At 39.4% G+C, this 13,507-nt stretch overlaps 1 long non-coding RNA gene across 1 annotated transcript in view; it reads right to left on the reverse strand.

Annotated features, from left to right (window-relative positions):
- The window catches only part of LOC116528969, a 127,343-nt gene that overhangs the window by 75,095 nt on the left and 38,741 nt on the right, over nt 1–13,507 (reverse strand). The gene's annotated exons all lie outside the window — the stretch shown is intronic.

Consider the following 13,507-nt stretch of genomic DNA (forward strand, 5'->3'; position numbering starts at 1 on the left):
CTTTGTTAGACTTGATGTAACCATTGATTTAAATACTAATTCCATTTATTTGTGTATGTCACACATACAAGAGTTTCTAATATTAGTTAACTGAGGATAAATAATAAACATAACAGTTAATTTGCTCTAAAATTGCTGTAGCTTAAGTCTGTGGTTTAACTTACTGAGATGACTTTTATTTTTGTTATTCTCAGTATTCCCTTTGGGCACTAGCTAAGAAACATGTGGCTTTTTCAATCTTGTATTTATAAATAGAAGGTATTGTTACCAAGTATTAAGTATATTCCTATTCAAATGTGCTTTAAAATATGTTTAAAATATAGATCTCCTGAAAGAAAAATAATCTTTCTAAATCATATTACATATTTGCATTATTTTTTTATGTATTCCGACAGGAATTCCTGCCTAGAGGATATGTTACCTAAAATTCAGTACAACAGAGTGTTGGGTAATGAAAACAGGCACTGGATTCACCCAAACCCAGTTTGAATCCTACCTTTTTCGCTTATTAATGCTATGACTTTTGGCAATTTCCTTCTTCAGTCTCATCATATAAAAATGAAGACAATAATCCGTATCTTGTCAGGTTCTTGTGAAGATTACTATAGCACCTATTAGAGGGTTTGGTCATAGGCAGTGCAGCATAGCAAATAAGAGCACCGTCTAGAACCTGACTGCCTGGGTTTAAATCTCAGCCCTGTAATATATAAGTTTTCACATTGGGCAAACTACCTAAATTCTCTTTGCTTTTGTTTCCCCATCTGTGAAACGGGAAAAAATATAGTATCTACCTCATAGACCTGCTATAAGGAATGTTAAATAGTAGTACATGTTGATTATTGCATAATAGACTTGGGATAAATACATACTATGCAAATATTAGGTGCAATTACATAACAGTCTCATAAATAATAACTATATTATGATGCTACTGCTGCAGAAGAGGTAGGATGTGAGCACGAGAAACCCATCAAATGACTCTGTTCCAAAACAGCAAGGATGACCAGAAACAATTGCACTACTATGATGACATTGAAAACAGCTGTCTTCATTCCAGTTATCTCCAGTCTCCAAGAACCTGGAGAATGTTTTCAAAGTAGTCATAATTACAAATATGCTTTGAAATTGCCCCTTTCATATAACCAATAGCCAAATGGAAAATTTTGAAACTTCTTTATTCCTTATTCAAACTATGTCTTAACCTTTTAATACCTTTCTTTGTTAATTTCTTTTTTTTTTTAATTTAGGTGTATACTATATCTGGCATTTCTCCCCATGTTATCCCTCCCCACCCTCCCCAACCCCACTGTCCCTCCCCTACCCGCCAGCAACTGCTCCCAGTGTTTGATGCTCATCTCCCTAAGTCCACGTTTTCTCATTGTTCAACACCCAACTATGAGTGAGAACATGCGGTGTTTAGTTTTCTGTTCTTGTGTCAGTTTGCTGAGAATGATGGTTTCCAGATTTATTCAAGTTCCTACAAAGGACACGAACTCATTGATTTTTATGGCTGCATAGTATTTCATGGTGTATATGTACCACATTTTCTTTGTCTGGTCTATCATTGATGGGCATTTGGGTTGGTGCCAGGTCTTTGCTATTGTACACAGGGCTGCAATGTACATGCGTGTGCATGTGTCTTTATAGTAGAACGATTTACAGTTCTTTGGGTATGTACCTGGTAATGGGATTGCTGGGTCAAATGGAATTTCTATTTCTAGGTCCTTGAGAAATCGCCACACTGTCTTCCACAATTATTGAACTAATTTACACTCCCACCAACTGTGTAGGAGTGTTCCTATTTCTCCACATCCTCTCCAGCATCTGTTTTCTCCAGATTTTTTAATGATCGCCATTCTAACTGGTGTGAGATGGTATCTCCATGTGGTTTTGATTTGCATTTCTCTAATGACCAGTGATGATGAGCATTTTTTCATATGTTTGTTGGCCTCATATATGTCTTCTTTTGAAAAGTGTCTGTTCATATCCTTCACCCACTTTTTAGTGGGGTTGTTTGTTTTTTTCTTGTAAATCTGTTTTAGTTCTTTGTAAATTCTGGATATTAGCCCTTTGTCAGATGGGTAGATTGCAAAAATTTTTTCCCACTCTGTTGGTTACCGGTTCATTCTAATGATGGTTTCTTTTGCTGTACCAAAGCTCTAATTTTAACCAGAAACCATTTGTCTATCTTGGCTTTTGTTGCCATTGCTTTTGGTGTTTTGGTCATGAAGTCCTTGCCTATGCCTATGTCCTAGATGGTTTCGCCTACGTGTTCTTCTAGTGTTTTTATGGTGTTAGGTTTTATGTTTAAATCTTTAATCCATCTGGAGTTAATTTTAGTGTAAGGTGACAGGAAGGATTCCAGTTTCTGCTTTCTGCACATTGCTAGCCAGTTCTCCTAACACCATTTATTAAACACTGGAGTCCTTTCCGCATTACTTGTTTTTGTCAGGTTTGTCAAAGATCAGATGGTTGTAGATGTGTGGTGTTGCTTCTGGGGCCTCTGTTCTGTGGTCTATGTCTCTGTTATGGTACCAGTACCATGCTGTTTTGATTACTGTGGCCTTGTAGTATAGTTTGAAGTCTGGCAGTGTGATACCTCCAGCTTTGTTCTTTTTGCTTAGGATTATCTTGGCTATTTGGGCGCACTTGTAATTTCGTATGAAGTTTAGAGTGTTTTTTTTCCAGTTCTGTGAAGAAGGTCATTGGTAGCTTGATGGGGATAGCATTGAATCTATAAATTACTTTGGGCAGTATGGCCATTTTCACAACATTAATTCTTCCTAACCATTAGCATGGAATGTTTTTCCATCTGTTTGTGTCCTCTCTTATTTCCTTGAACAGTGGTTTGTAGTTCTCCTTGAAGAGGTCCTTCACATCCTTTGTTAGTTGTATTCCTAGGTATTTTATTCTCTTTGTAACAATTGTGAATCGGAGTTCGCTCTTGATTTGGTTCTCTGTTTGTCTGTTATTGGTATATAGGAATGCTTGTGATTTCTGCACATTGATTTTGTATCCTGAGACTTTGCTGAAGTTGCTTATCAGTTTCAGGAGATTTTGGGCTGAGATGATGGGGTCTTCTAAATATATAATCATGTCATCTGCAAATAGAGACAATTTGACTTCCTCTTTTCCTAACTGAATATCCTTTATTTCTTTTTCTTGCCTGATTGCTCTGGCTAGAACTTCCAATGCTATATTGAATAGTAGTGGTGAGAGAGGGCATCCTTGTCTAGTGCTACATTGCAAAGGGAATGCTTCCAGTTTTTTCTCATTCAGTATGATATTAGCTGCGGGTTTGTTGTAAATAACTTTTATTATTTTGAGATATGTTCTGTCGAAACCTAGTTTATTGAGAGTTTTTAGTATAAAGGGCTGTTGAATTTTGTCAAAGGGCTTCTCTGCACCTATTGAGATAATCATGTGGTTTTTGTCTTTGATCCCATTTATGTGCTGGATTACGTTTATGGATTCGTGTATGTTGAACCAGCCTTGCATCCCTGGGATGAAGCCTACTTGATCCTGATGGATAAGCTTTTTGATGTGCTGTTGCAATCTGTTTGCCAGTATTTTATTGAAGAGTTTTGCATCCATGTTCATCATGAATATTGGCCTGAAGTTTTCTTTTATAGTGGAGTCACTGCCTGGTTTTGGTATCAGGATGATGTTGGTCTCATAAAATGAGTTAAGGAGGATCCCCTCCTTTTGTATTGTCTAATACAGTTTCAGAAGGAATGGAACCAGCTCCTCTTTGTATGTCTGGTAGAATTCGGCTGTGAACCCATCTGGACTTGGACTTTTTTTGGTTGGTAGTCTATTAATTGCTGCCTCAACTTCAGCCCTTGTTATTTTTCTATTCAGGGTTTCAACTTCCTCCTAGTTTAGTCTTGGTAGAGTATAAGTGTCCAGGAATTTATCCATTTCTTCCTGGTTTACTGGTTTAGTGAATAGAGCTGTTTGTAGTAATCTCAGATGGTAGTTTGTGTTTCTGTGGGATCAGTGGTGATGTCCCCTTTATCTTTTTTTTATTGCATCTATATGATTCTTGTCTCTTTTCTTATTAGTCTGGCTAGTGGTCTGTCTATTTTGTTGACCTTTTCAAAAAGCAGCTCCTGGATTTACTGATTTTTAGAAGGGTTTTTTGTGTCTCTATCTCCTTCAGTTCAGATCTGATCTTAGTTATTTATTGTCTTCTGCTAGCTTTTGAGTTTGTTTGATCTTCCTCCTCTAGCTCTTTCAATTTTGATGATAGGGTGTCAATTTGAGATCTTTCCTTGTTTCTTATGTGGGCATTTATTGCTATAAATTTCCCTCTCAACTCTGCTTTAAAGGTGTCCCAGAGATTCTGGTAAGTTGTGTCTTCATTCTGATTGGTTTTGAAGAACACCTTTATTTCTGCCTTTGTTTCATTGTTTATACAGTTGACACTCAGAAGCAAGTTGTTCAGTTTCCAAGTGTTTGTGTGGGTTTGAGTGTGTTTCTTAATCCTGAGTTCTAGTCTGATTGCACTGTGGTCTGATAGACTGTTATGATTTCTGTTATTTTGCATTTGCTGAGCAGTTATTTGCTTCCAATGATGTGGTCAATTTTAGAGTAAGTGCAATGTGGTGCTGACAAAAATGTATATTCTGTGAATTTGAGGTGGAATGTTCTGTATATATCTATTAGGTCTGCTCGTTCCAGCTCTGCATTCAAGTCCTGGATGTCCGTGTTAATTTCCTGTCTTGTTGATCTGTCTAATATTGACAATGGAGTGCTGAAGTCTCCCACTATTATTGTGTGGGAGTCTAAAACTTGTTTTAGGTCATTAAGAATTTGCTTTGTGTATCTGGGTGCTCCTGTGTCGGGTGCGTATATATTTAGGGTAGTTAACTCTTCTTGTTAGATTGATCGTTTTATTATTATGTAGTGTCCTTCATGTTTCTTTTGATCTTTGTTTGTTTGAAGTCCATTTTATCAGAGGTTAGGATTGCAACCCCTGCTTTTTTTTTGTTCTCCATTTGCTTGGTAAATCTTCTTCCATCCCTTTATTTTGAATCTATGTGTGTCTTTGTATGTGAGATGGGTTTTCTGAATACAGCACACCGATGGGTCTTGACTTTTATCCAGTTTGCCAGTCTGTGTCATTTTTTTTTATTGCATTTTAGGTTTTGGGGTACCTGTGAAGAACATGCATGATTGTTGCATAGGTACACACATGGCAGTGTGTCTTTTGATTGGGGCGTTTAGGCTGTTTACATTCAATGTTACATTGTTATGTGTGAATTTGATCCTGCCATTTTGTTATTGGCTGGTTTTCTCTCCCATTAGTTGACTTATTTTCTTCATTGCATTTTTGGTCTTTGCCCACTAGTTTGCTTTTGCAGTGGCTGGTACCTGTTACTTTCCATGCTCGGTGTTTCTTTCAGCAGCTCTTATAGGACAGGTCTGGTGGTGATTAAATTTCTCAGTAATTGCTTGTCCGTAAAGTAATTGCTTCTCCTTCACTTACAAAGCTTAGTTTGGCTGAAATTCTGGGTTGAAAGTTCTTTTCTTTAAGGATGTTAAATATTGGCCCCCACTGTCTTCTGGTTTGTAGGGTTTCTACCAAGAGATCCACTGTGAGTCTGATTGGCTTCCCTCTGTGGATGACCTGACCTTTCTCTCTGGCTGCTCTTAGCATTTTTTCCTTCATTTCAACCCTGCTGAATCTGAAGATTATGTGTCTTGGGGTTGCTCTTCTTGAGGAATATCTTTGTGGCATTCTCCATATTTCTTTCTTTTTTTTTTTTTTTTTTGAGACGGAGTTTCGCTCTTGTTACCCAGGCTGGAATGCAATGGCGTGATCTCGGCTCACCACAACCTCCGCCTCCTGGGTTCAGGCAATTCTCCTGCCTCAGCCTCCTGAGTAGCTGGGATTACAGGCACGCACCACCATGCCCAGCTGATATTTTGTATTTTTAGTAGAGATGGGGTTTCACCATGTTGACCAGGATGGTCTCGATCTCTTGACCTCGTGATTCACCCACCTCGGCCTCCCAAAGTGCTGGAATTACAGGCGTGAGCCACTGCATCCGGCCCTCTCCGTATTTCTTGAATTTGAATGTTGGCCTGCCTTGCTAGGCTTGGGAAGTTCTTCTGGATAATATCCTGGAGCTTGTTTTCCAGCTTGGATTCATTCTCCCATCATATTCAGGTACATCGATCAAGCATAGATTAGGTCTTTTTATATAATCCCACATTTCTTGGAGGCTTTGTTCATTCCTTTTCACTCTTTTTTCTCTTGTCTTCTCTTTTTATTTCATTGAGTTGACCTTCAATCTCTGATATCCTTTCTTCTGCTTGATTGATTCAGCTATTAAAACTTGTGTTTGCTTCATGTAGTTCTCTTGCTGTGTTTTTCAACTCCATCAAGTTGTTTATGTTCTTCTCTAAGCTTGTTATTCTAGTAAGCATTTCATGTAACCTTTTTTCAAGGTTTTTGGTTTCTTTGCATTGAGTTAGAATGTGTTCCTTTAGCTCAGAAAAGCTCGTTATTATTCACCTGTTCCCATGTTGTTGAGGAGCTGTGATCCCTTGAAGGAGAAGAGCTGTTCTGGTCTTTGATGGTTTTATCTTTTTTGTGCTGTTTTTTTCCCCCATTTTCATGGATTTACCTGGCTGTGGTCTCGGGGGGCTGCTTGATGAGGTCACTTGTCTGCCTGTCGAGGTGCTACCTGGTGTCTAGGGACTCTTTCAGGTTACTAGAGAAGCTTCCTGCGTCTTTTTTGTTTACACAGGGAGATTAGGCCTGCCTCTTCCGCTGACCTGTAGGTGCTGCTGGGTGGTCAAGAACGCCATCCCGTTGCTAGGTAGGCTTCCTGTGTTTTTTGTTAAAACATGTAGTCCAGTCTCTCCCTTCTAATGGTGGGTGTCGCCTTCCTCCAATGGGCTGGGTCATTCAGGGTTCAGCTCAGACTGTGGCACTGGCTGCTCAACCCACTAGAGTCAGAGCTTCAGCACTCTGGGGTTTGTGAGGGTGGATAGGGACCCACCCAGCCACACCCGGCCATCTCCCCCTTTCAGCTCCCTCTCTCTCCAGGCTTCGGGAGAGGGTGATAGCTCATTCTGCAGGCTCTCCTGGCTGGCTTTTGGGCTTATGTTTCTGTTTAGGTCTGTGCACCAATCCGGGACACTGTCCTGGATTGTTATTCAACTCCCTGTTTATAAGTCCTGGCACTTGACTGGCAAAGATTCCCTGTTCTGTGTATTACTGAGGCTTTGGGGGGAGTGCTGTATCTGGACCAGAGTGCCCAAGGGGGAGCCTCCGACTCACCGGTCAGATGCACTTTCTGGTTGAAGCAGCACCCCTCCCTGCCTCGCTCTGCCTTCCCTGGGCTTTGCTCACCTTCAGACCAGACCCACTGAAAAATGCACCTGGTACCTCAGTTGGAGCTAGGAGATCTCTGGATTTCTGCATCTCTCTCACTGGGTGTTGTGTGCTGCAGTTGTGTCTATTCGGCCATCTTGGAGAGTCCCCTTTCTCTGTTAATTTCTATACTTAATCTTAGCCAAACGGTAGAGAAATGATCTTTATTCATTTCTTTATTTTTCCTTGTTTATTTCTTTATTTTTCCTGCATCAGGAAAAATATCAGGTTCTCAGTTTCTTGGATGGCAAAGGTTTGGTAGCTTCATTTGTCCCAAGCCAGGAAAAGTATTGTTAAATATATACATTATCAAACCTAGGTAATTAATAACCTCCATGGCTAATATATTGTATTCATGTATGAGACACATACTTTTATAACTAATATCAATGTGGAATAAAACAATGCTTTATCTAATGCTTTAATTCAAGTTTATGGGAGTTAGCCTGGAGGATATTTTAGTAATCTGTGCTTAAGCTTTGCTTGGCTTTTACACAAATAAAATTAAGCATTATAGCTATTCCCAAATTATAAAAAGATACAGTCTTCTTGTACAGCCAGAAATTCACACAAAACATCAGGAACTTTTACTTAATTGCTCAAGTAAGATATACAAGATAGATAAGATACTTTTGTTTCAGTATGAGCTAGAAAATAGAAATAAATGATGAATAGTTTTTTATCACAAATAAATTTCTTCTAGTATATCTTTCATAAGTGTTTCATCCCCTTTTGTTTTGTTTTCTTCTTCAGAGATTTGTTACCTGATGGTTGGCTCCCTTCTTTATCATTTTGATCTTATCATTGTCATTTCTTTGCATAAAAATTTACATTTCGGGAACTTATCCCAATTTCTTTTGCATCACTGATTTGACTTTCTCAGCATCAATTCTGCATTTACTTGATTACAAAGTGGGTTTTAATTTAGTTATAAATTCTAATAGCCTGTTTAATGTTTTATTTCTTTGCAAAAGTTGCCATGAACTGAACTAAATACTCCTGTTGTTTTTTAGAATTCAAATACTAATATGATTTATAGCTCTTTGAAAAGGGCTTTTATCTAATTTATCCTCACAATGGTCTCTCAGGTTATTGAAATAGTCATTATTATCTCCATTTTAAAGATGAAAAGAACTTAGGTAAATAACTGTTTGTTTGGTGTCCAACAGAACAAAGATACAAGTTGCATAGTTCATCTCTACATCTCTAAGCAGCTGTTATTGTAGTTACCCATCAATAGCCCGGTGTGTCTTAGAAACTGTCTGCAAGAGTATCAGTGTAATAGTAGATTTTTTTTTCTGATTGGAACACCCAATGGAGAATTTTCTTTCCCATTTACAGAATTCAAATCAAAGAAATTATAAAACAATCTCACATTGTATACTAATTATTAACAATTTTAAATTAATACTTGAAACATAGATTTCATATTATAGTGTGTTTTGTGAGGTTCACAGGGTCTTTGTTGAATATAGAGACTTGCAGATTGTCATTTAAAATGTACTTTACCTAGTTTCTGCAGAACTCTTATCACATTTGTATGTATGTAATTTTTTTTGTAATTATTTAAATAATCTGGGTTCTCCCTGTTAGATTATAAATTACATGAGGACAGGGACCAGATTGGTCCTGTTTATTTTTATTGCCAGAACCTGACAGTATAATATCTGATATTCAATACATAATTGTTTAGTGAATTAATCAATTAACAGATTCAAGAGATTCAAGTAATTTAGGGTTGAAATTCAATCTCTAGGTCTGTCTTTATATTTTCTAGGTCAACCCATGAATTTTGTATTTTGACCCTTTTGCTCATTTTGGCTAATTTGTTTTAGAGGAGAAAAACTTATTTTGTCTTATTTTTAAAAACTACTTGTTACATTGTGTTAGCCTACATACTTTAATTCTCCCTTTGTGTTTTCTATCCCTTGGCACTTCTTCAAGTTACTGCTTCATGTCACAAAGCCGTCCTTATTTCAGGTTATAATGACCAAAGAATCTACAGCAGAAGGAGAACAGTCAAAAGGCAAAGCCTCCAGGAATCTGTTGACCTCCTGTTGTATCAGAAGCAGGGGAAACAAAGGCATGAGAGAGAACTATTGATTATAAATTTTTACTCTCATATTCCTGCAAGAGTTTTTTAGGAAACACTTTCAAAGCTTTACTATACTGAAAAAGTAGTTGTATTGTTTTCAAAAAGCCAATGATTAGTTTAAAAACAAAAATGAGCATAATTTCCTAAACCCCCAAATGAAAAAGGCATTAAAGCAGAATAATAAAAGCATATTTGATAACAGAATTATTTTCCCCACGCCCTCTTCACCAAAAGGCAATTGAAGCATCAGCAGAAGTATATGTAAAGGGGCTAAGAGACATTTAGAAATACATTAAGATGAACAATCCCACCAAATTATATGTAATGTGCTAGAGGACCCTTTCTCTAGCTATTAGCTCCAATTTTGTAAACTTTCAGAAGGAAAACTGAACCACAAGAGAAACTCCAATTTATATACTTTGAGCCCAAGGCATATTCAAGCCCTAGTGATCGATTGGAATGACTTTATAAAGCAAAGATAATCTACTGATGTCAGTCAAGGCTTTCTCATCATCCTGCATTTTTCCTCAAAGGAAAGGAAAGAAAAGTGCCTGAATGGGATACGGCTGTAACAAAGAAACATTTAACACATAGGAAATGCTATTTCTCCTTGACACACTGTCATTATCCAACAAAGGACCAACTGAAGAGACAGGTGTTGTTTCCTGGGGAATAGGATAGAGCAGTGAGGGGCATTCTTTGAGATTTGAATGGGAGTAGGACTTTACCTAAGGGTCTGTGTTGACCTTCTCTTTCTTTCTTTTTCTTTCTCTTTCTTCTCTTTCTCTCTTTTCTTTCTTCTTTCTCTCTTTCTTTCCCTCTCTCCTTCCTTCCTGCCTTTCTCTCTTCCTTCCTTCCCTTCTTCCTCTCTCTCTCTCTTCTTTTCTGTTCTTCCTTTTCTTTCTCTTGAAAAGAACCTTAAAGTGTGGTATACCTTCAAATCTTCCTTGTCTATGATTCAATCAAGCTAAGATAGTCTTGGTTCATTCTTGTTTTTCAGTCTTTTGGAGACAGAGAAATGTGTGTGTAGAGGATTAAACTCTTCTTTTTTTTTTCTTTTTTTTTTTAAGGCAGAGTCTTGCTCTTTTGCCCAGGTTGCATTGCAGTGGTGAGATCCTGGTTCACTGCAACTTCCCCCTGCAAGCGATCCTCCCACCTCCACCTCCAAAGTAGCTGGGGCTACAGGCATGCATCACCAAGCCCAACTAATTTTTGTATTTTTATGTAGGCATAGGGTTTTTTCATTTTTCCTAGGTTGGTCTCAAACTTCTGAGTTCAAATGATCTGTCCACCCTGACCTCATAAAGTCCTGGTATTACAGGAAGGAGTCATTGTTCTTGGTGGAAGATCAAACTCTTATGAAGAAGACACTCCATGAAGCATCAGATAGATATTTGGAGAATAGGGAGGGATAAGCCTCTTAGCCGTTTTTTGTTTTATATATATATATATATATATGTTTTACATCAATGTCAGCCAGTTGCAGTCAGCCAAGAATAATAGCAAATGTGGTCTTCTTCAGAGATCAAAACTTGAGGGAGATCAGCATTCTCACAGGCAGGGAAATAAACTGCAATTACAGCCTGCTGAGGAACATGAGTTTGTTTTCGTAAAATCATGCTGAATTAAGGCACTTGTTTCTGTTGAGATTTCTAAGCTGGAACTTGAATTTTCCCTCCATCCTTTTGGTACAAGCCTTTCTGCATGTGAAAAAGGGGGAAAGAACCACTTCTTTCTGATCAGATACTGAGCACAGAACACTTCATGTTCCTACTTAGAGCATCCAGGCCCTCCCAGCACTTGGGTGGAAAATCAAGAAGCAGAGTCAAGAAGGTGCTGATATAGCAGACACAAGACTGGTGAAAAGCTACATCCTTCTTCCTGATAAACGCTTCCCTCCAAAGTTGCCTTTCAGGCAGGGCCCAGAAAAACCACACAGCAAGACATTTCTCTCTTTGAAAATATTTCATTAACCAATTAAGCAGGCTTAAAGAGAAGCAAAATGTGTGACAATTTTCAAACCAATCTGAGCCTTTTGGATTTTAAAATAGGAACTTTGGCACAGATGACTGAGTTATTTTTTTTTCAGTGTTAAAAGTTATTAAAAATTATAAACCATTGCAAATTTTTTGATATAAATCAGTAGTTTTAGTATCAAAAACAACTTTCTTATTTTGAACTTTGAAAAGTGGCTCAATATGTTTTCTATAACAACTTTACCACATAGATTTAATAGTATACAACCGGGGGGATTGGGGGAAGATGGCCGACTAAGAACAGCTCAGGATTGCAGCTTTCAGTGAAAGTGCAGAGGGTGGGTGGACGCTGTATTTCCAGTCGGATTTTTATTGCACACAGACCAGGAGATTCCCAGGCGGAGGAGCCCCACGGATCGCAGGCGCAGCTGCTTCAGCCCACGTGGTTGCTTTGCCCATGCCCTGGCATGGCGGTTCTCTGTACAAAAGACACTGATCCAGGTGCCCTCTTAGCTGGCGATTGGAGCCCTGAGACAGCAGAGTCGCCCATTCATCTGAAATAGCGAGCCAGGCCAGGAGATTCCTAGGCAAAAAAACTTCCAGGAATGTCAGCGCCACAGTTTCAGCTAGCTCAGTGAGTCGCAGCACGGGAGATCCTGGGGCCTTTTCAACAGGCGACTGGAACACTGGGAGAGAATCGACCGTTCAACAACAATAACGAAAAAAAAAGACTCTGAGTCAGGAAGCCAGGTGATCAGGCTCGGCTGATCCCACACAACCCCCCCCCCCAAAAAAAAAACGAACTGTAGTTGAAAATGCTCTGGGTTGAGAGTTTCATAGCAAGCACAGCTGAACCAATGAAGGTCAGGCTCTGTGGGGGAGGGGCATCCGCCATTACTGAGACACTCCACCACTATGGAGGCAGTCTGACCATCGCTGAGGCAGTCCGCCATTGCTGAGGCAACCCGTCATTGCAGAGGCAACCTGCCACTACAGAGAGAGTCCGCCATAACAGAGGCAGGCCACCATTGCCAAGGCAGTTCTAACTATGCCCATGCAAACAGGACTGCAGGGAAGATCACACGGCAGCTGGGCGGAGCCCACAGCAGCTCAGCAAAGCCTCTGCAGGCAGACAGTGACTAGGCTGCCTCCTCACTGGGGAGGGCAGCCCTGAAAGAAAAAAAAAAGGCAGCAGCACAATGGGAACTCATAAATAAAGCCCTAACTCCCTGGGACAGAGCACCTGGGGAAAAAAAAAAAAGAGAGTTTATGAGTTCTGTTGCAGCAGACCTAAACGTACCTGCCCAGCAACTCTGAATGGACAATGGAGCTCACAGCTCAAACTTGAGCTCCAATAAAGGACAGACTGTCTCCTCAAGCAGCTCCCTGACCCCTGTATATCCAAAGAGTCACCTTATAAAGGAGAGAACAGACTGACATTTGGCGGGCATCCTTCTGGGACAAAGATAGCAGAAGAGGAAACTGGTGGCAACCCTTACTGTTCTGCAGCTGCTGCAGGTGATCTCCCGGCAAGCAGGGCCTGGAGTGGACCTCAGCAGTCCTACAGCAGAGGGGCCAGACTGTTAGAAGGAAAACTAAGAAAAAGAAATAACTTCATCATCCACAAACTGGAAGTTCACTCAGAGACCCAATCTGAAAGTCAGTAACTACAAGGACAACAAGTGGATAAACCCACAAAGACGGGAAGAAACCAGTGCAAAAAGGATGAAAACACCTGAAACCAGAACACCTCTCCTCCTAAAAGAGATCACAACTCCTCACCAGCAAGGGAAAAAGGCTGGATGGAGAAGGAGTGTGATGAAATGACAGAATCAGACTTCAGAAGGTGGGTAATAAGAAACTATACTGAGCTAAAAGAACATGTTCTAAACCAATGCAAAGAAACTAAGAACCTTAAAAAAAGATTTGACGAAATGCTAACGAGAATGGACAACATAGAGAGGAATATAAGTGAATTGATGGAGCTGAACAACACAACACGAGAACTTCGCGAAGCATGCACAAATTTCAACAGCCGAATTGACCAAG

This window comes from Sapajus apella, unplaced genomic scaffold (genome assembly GCF_009761245.1).
Source record: "Sapajus apella isolate SASKATOON/1434 unplaced genomic scaffold, GSC_monkey_1.0 scaffold61, whole genome shotgun sequence".
NCBI classification, from domain to species: Eukaryota; Metazoa; Chordata; class Mammalia; order Primates; family Cebidae; genus Sapajus; species Sapajus apella.